The sequence below is a fragment of the Sminthopsis crassicaudata genome, chromosome 5, assembly GCF_048593235.1.
Source record: "Sminthopsis crassicaudata isolate SCR6 chromosome 5, ASM4859323v1, whole genome shotgun sequence".
In the NCBI taxonomy this organism is placed as follows: domain Eukaryota; kingdom Metazoa; phylum Chordata; class Mammalia; order Dasyuromorphia; family Dasyuridae; genus Sminthopsis; species Sminthopsis crassicaudata.
In genome coordinates this window covers 198,525,117-198,531,631 of record NC_133621.1, presented here as the reverse complement: position 1 = coordinate 198,531,631, position 6,515 = coordinate 198,525,117, and positions in this window count along the sequence as shown.

The following is a 6,515-nucleotide window of genomic DNA, read 5'->3' as shown; positions in this document are numbered from 1 at the left end:
AATTTGGAGATATCTATTATATGACTGCACATATATCATCTGCATCAAACTTCTTCCCATTTTAATTGGGGGACAGTAGAGGAGGCAAGGAGAGAGGATTTGGGACTTAAAATTTTAAAAATGAATGTTAAGAATTGTTTTGACATGTAACTTGGGGAAAATAAAATATTAAGAAAAAGATCCCTCAAACCCAAACCAAACCTAGGAAATCAGTAAACCTTAAAAATCAAATTAAACATCATAATATAACTTTTGAAATTCAAAAAAGAGACTAACAGAATTGAAAGCAAATTGACTTAATAAATATGAGAACTCAATTTAAAAGAAACATATAAGTCATTAGCTAATTTGATTTTTTTTTAAACAGAAAAGGAAAACTAACATGTAAAAAATGAAGAATTGCTTATTTTACCAAAGTATATACCAATAAGAATGCATAAACAAAGTGAAACAATAAATGTTTCTTAAAATATTAAATACCCAGATCAACAGAATAAGAAATAAACAATTAAAATCGCAGGAAAAAAAAAAACTGGATAACCCATAAATTTTTAAAGAAAACCTCTCTTGGATAAGATTGATTAGCAAGTCAATTCTACTAGATGTTTAAAAAACAATTCCAGTATCATAGCTGTTTGAAATAGGAAAAAAAAAAAAGTCTTACTAACTTCCTTCCATGTTACAAATGTGTTAATAGTTAAATGAGAGAAAGGTAAAAACTAAGAAAAAAATGATAGATCAATGTCTTTAATGAACATTGATGCAAACATTTTACATGAAAAATTTTACATGAAACAAGGAGATGCAGCAGATCACAAAGATTATTATACTTGACTTAATTTAAAACAAGTCTTTATTGTCATGGTAATATTAAAAAAACTACCAATATAGAGCAATATTAAATAGATTGATAAAAGCAACAAAAACTATTTCATTATATCAATGGATGCATAAAAATTTTTTTTATGAGATGCAATATCCATTCCTATGAAAAAAACATTAGAAAAGATGAATAAATTGGCCTTTACTTATTAATTGGCCTTCCTGATAAGTAGTATCTAAAATTATACATAATAGGGATAAATTGGAGGTCTGGTATCATTGAGGGAGTAAAAAAATGTCTATTGTTATTACTATTGGATATAATTTTAGAAATGCTTTCTATAACAAGAAGAAAAAGATTTAAAGAAATATAATGAAACAAAATGGTTTCTCCTTAGAACATAGTTGGTTTAGTTAACACTAGAGAGTCAACTAAAAATTAATCAAAACAATAACTTCAAGCAAAACTGCAGGGCAAAAAAATAAATATACATGAACACTAGTTATTCTGTATACTAACCACAAACCTTAGCAAGAAGAGGTGAGAAGTTCCACTTAGAATAATTATAGAATGTATAAAAATTTTAGGAGTCTACCCATGAAGACACATTCCCAGAAACGATATGAATACAACTTACAGAAATGGGACAGACCTAAGTAATGGGGGAAATTTTATATTTGATGCCAGATGGAACTACTGGAGTTTATGGTGGTGGTGGTGGAGGTGCTGCTTCTGCTGCTATTTTAAAATTACTTGACTGCTAAGTGGAGAATAGGTTGGAGTGGGGAGAAATTTTTTTGGCACTTATTCAGAGCATACCAATCCATCTATTAAAGGATTATTTTATGGAGCTAAAATCTAGAAAAATTTAGAAATCTAAAAAGGTGAAGAATCTTGAGGGAAATAATGGGGGGGAAGATGGGGGAATGAAGGGGGGAAAGTGCATAGCAATACCAGAATATTACAGAAGTATAATACAAAATCATAAAAATTATTTTATCCTAGTTAAAAAGTAGAAATATCAATGGATAGACTAAATGTTCAAAACATAGAAACAATAAGAATTGCTAAATGTTTGCTAAATCTAAAAAATGTTTGCTATTTGGGTAAGAATTCACTTTCCAGCAAAAATTGTCAGAAATACCAGAAAGCAGTTTGGCAGAAACTAGGTGTCGACCTACGTCCCATACCATGTAGCAAGGTAAATTCCAAATAGGTACATTATTTAAACATAAAGATCTAAATAATAAACATATTAGAAATAAATTATTCGAGTTATGGAATATTATTGTTCTGTAAGAAATGACCAGCAGGATGAATACAGAGAGGCCTGGAGAGACTTACATGAACTGATGCTGAGTGAAATGAGCAGAACCAGGAGATCATTATACACTTCAACAACAATACTCTATGAGGATGTATTCTGATGGAAGTGGAAATCTTCCACAAAGAGAAGATCTAATTCAGTTCCAATTGATCAATGATGGACAGAATCAGCTACACCCAGAGAAGGAACACTGGGAAATGAGTGTAAATGTTAGCATTTTTTGTTTTTCTTCCCAGGTTATTTTTACCTTCTGAATTCAATTCTTCCTTTGCAACAAAAAATTCGGTTCTGCACACATATATTGTATCTAGGATATACTATAACACATTTAACATGTATGGGACTGCCTGCCATCTAGGGGAGGGGATAGAAGGAAGGAGGGAAAATTCGGAATAGAAGTGAGTGCAAGGGATAATGTTGTAAAAAATTACCCATGCATATGTACTGTCAAAAAAAGTTATAATTATAAAATTAATAAAAAAAAATTTGAAAGGGAAGCAAGAAAGCCATTACCTTTCAGGTCTATGAACAGAGGAACAGATCATGATAAAATAAATAGAGAAAACAAAGATAAAATTAATACTTTTGATTACATAAAGTTAAAAGTTTTCACACAAAATGCAACTAAAATATAAGAGAAATAGATAACCGGGGAAAATATTTGCAGCAAGTTTACCTGATAAAGATCATTTTCAAGATATTTAAGGAATAGATTTATTTAATAATTTTTCCCAACTGATAGTCAAAGGATACACAAGGCAATTTTTTCAGAAAGAAATCTAAACTATCAATAGCCATATTAAAAATGCTCCAAATCACTAATTTGAGAATTGCAAATAAAAGTAATTTTGAGGTTGTCACCTCACACTTCTTAGATGGGGAAAATTGACAAAAGAAAATAACATGTTAGAGAGGCTACAGGAAAACAGACACATTACTGCATTATTGTTTGAGTTGTGAATTGGTCCAGTCATTCAGGATTGAAATTTGGAACTATACTCCAAAAGATACTAAAACTGTGTATACATGCAGATTTTAGTATTAAGTTGATACTCCCAGAGAGATTTTTTAAAAAGAGGAAAAGCATCCATATGTGCAAAAATATTTATAGAACTACTTTTTGTGGTAGCAAAGAACAGTAAACTAAAATTAATTTTTAAATAACTGAATAAATTATGGTGTATAAATGTAATAATACTATTTTGCTGTGAGAAATTATGAAAGGGACAGATGCAGAATGAAGGGGAACCAGGAGAATAAGTGAACAATAACAGCAATATAAAGGGAAAACCTGAAAAATTTAGAAGCTTAAAATTAATGCAGTGATAATCCAAATTCTAGGAAACAGAGAGGTAATTGACTCAAGGTGCAGAATTTGGCTTTTTTTTTTTTTGACATGACTAATGTGCAAATTTATTTTGCTTGACTATGCAGATTAGTTATGAGGGTTTTGTTTTTATATTTTTTTCAACAGAGGAGAAAGAGAGGAAGATGAAAGAATAAAAAAGATGTCAATTGAAATTTTTTTAAAATCAGCTACTTACAAACCAATTACCTTTGAATTTATTAAACTACTTATATTTTAAAAAAAACTATGTTTGATCCTACCATCCCCACTAGCTATAATCTCTCCTCCCCTTCATGACTAAACTCCTTTAGAAAACTGTCTATAATTGATGCTATTATTTCCTTTCTTCTAAACTCTGTAGTCTGACTCCTGATGACTAGGATGAAATAATAGATCTATTGTTACGTGTAAGTTAAAAAAATCGACTATTCAAATATAGGTTGAGACTTATTGCTAGGCAATACTGCTTGTATAGCCTGGAAGGACAGCCACATTAGCTAATAGAATCTTAGATAACATGGATAGAAACACAGTGTCCACAAGGTGGGAGGACACCCTTTGTACTCCTTGTACCCTGGCTTGGTCTGATACCTGAAGTATGAGTTTTAGTTTGGAGGAACACATTTTATTTTATCTTTCAAAATATTTGTTTTTAACATTCTTTTCTTTTTAAATTTTAAGTTCCAGATTTTCTTTCTCCCACCTTTCCCCTACATACTGAGAAGGCAAACAAGCTCTTAAACACTTATACACGTGAAATCATATATAATTTCAAATTAACTGCTGAAGTTTGCAGAATCTGAAAGCATAATTTTTCTGGAATATGTGACTTGGCCAGGATCACATAGCTTCTAAGTGTCTGAGACCAGATTTGAACTCATAAAGATAAATCTCCCTGATTTCAGATCTGGTGCCAGATTCATTGTGCCATCTAGCTCCCACTACAGAGAAAGGGAAATTAAAAACTGAGATACTATCTCATCTGTCAGAAATAACAATTCTGCAAACTTCAGCAATATGTGAACTAAGAATTACCAGTCTAGTATTTTTTTAAAAGAGGCAGAGGAATTAGAGGCCAAATTGCCAACATTATACAGAAAGCAAGGAAATTCCAGGAAAAAAGTCAACTTCTTAATTGCTACACTAAATTCAATTAGTGTGGATTTAATAAAATGTGACAAAGATATGCGAGTACCAGATCATCTTGCTTCTTAAGGAACTTGTATATAGTTCAGGAAGCATCAGTTAGAACTGAACATGGAGCAGCTGGTTGTTTTAAGATTGGAATAGGAGTATGATAAAGCAGTGTATTGTCATATTTAACTTACATGCAAAGCAAATAATTGTGAAATCCCAAATTGGATGACTCAAAAACTGGAATTAAAGTTGCTAGGAGAAATAGCAGAGGATACCACTCTGATGGCAGAAAATGAAAAGGAATTAAGCCTCTTGATGAGGGTGAAAGAGGAGAATGTAAAAGCTAGCTTGAACCTTAACATAAGATTTTGGCAACTGGTTCCATCACCTACAGGCAAATAGAGGAAAAATAAATGGAATCTATGTCAGATTTTATGTTTTTAGGTTCAAAGATCATTGCAGATGGTGATTGCAATGACAAAATTAAAAGACATTTGCTCCTTGGAAGAAAAGCTATGGCAAATCTGGACAGCTTACTAAAAAGCAGAAATATCACCTTGCCAATGAAGGTTTGTGTAGTCAAAACTATAGTTTTTTCAGTATCAGTTTATGGCTGTGAGAATTGGACTATAAGGAAAGGTGCGATGCTGGAGATGACTTTTGAGAATCCCTTGGACATCAAGGGACAAATGAGAAATACTAAAGAAATTAATTTAGGCTATTCACTGAAATGTCAAATACTGAAGCTGAAGCTTAAATACTTTGACCTCATAATGAGAAAATGGGATTTATTGGAAAAGACTTTGATACTGGAAAAGATTGAAGGCAAAAGGAGAAGAGGAAGGCAGAGCATGAGATGGAGAAATGGTGTCATGGAAACAATGAATATGAACTTGGACAGACTTTGAGAGATAATAGAGGATAGAAGAACCCGGTGTGCTGTGATCCATGGTGTCTCGAAGAGTTGGACATGCCTGAATTACTGAATCATAATAATAGTGATTGAGAGCATTTTTCATATGACTATAAATGGTTTTGATTTCTTCTTGGAAACACATTTTAGAAAGTTCATTGGCAAACTGAAACACTTTCAGAGGTTGCCAATCAAGATGCTAAAAATCATGCCATACAGAGGCAGGTTGAAATAGCTGGAAATATTTCATCTAAGGAACAAAAAAATTAGTGAGAAATAAGATAGTTTTGAAAAAGACATTTAAGTTTTTGAAAGGCCAAGGAAAAGCATTTATTCTTGGTTTGCTTAGACCTAGATGGTGGAACTGAGATTATTAATCAGAAGTTATAGAGTGTCAGATTTCTGCTCAATATAAAGGGGAAAAGCTCCCTAATAATTAGTTTTGTCTAAAAGAGAAGGTAATGTAGGTTGTGGTTCGCTTTCACTTATTAAGTACAGATTACATATAAAAGATGGTGTAAAGAGGATTGAAATAAGTGGGAGGGGGAGGAAGAAAGAAACAAGCATTTATTAAGTGTCGTCTAAGTGCCAGACATCTAATAAATGCTTCACTACCCAGCTTACAACTTATAACTACCCAGCATTAATAACCCCACATTATCCTAAAAAACAAAAACAAAACCCAAATCCCATAACTATGCAAAGAATAATATCTGAGCCAGCCACACAGATTCCAGGGTATATCTTCAAAATAAGTATAATCAATAAATTTTCCAGGTCTTCAGAGCTGGGGGCTTGTGCCTGAGGTTCCTGCCGTTCAATTCTCAGTTTTCTTTTAGTCATAATCAAATTAAGAACAGTAATTCATCTTGTTGCTTCCTCCACTTTTTAAAAGATGAAATATTAAAACAAGTTACAATTTTATCAGCCATTTTGTTTTTGTTACACTAGGTTTGTGTAGTTGGAT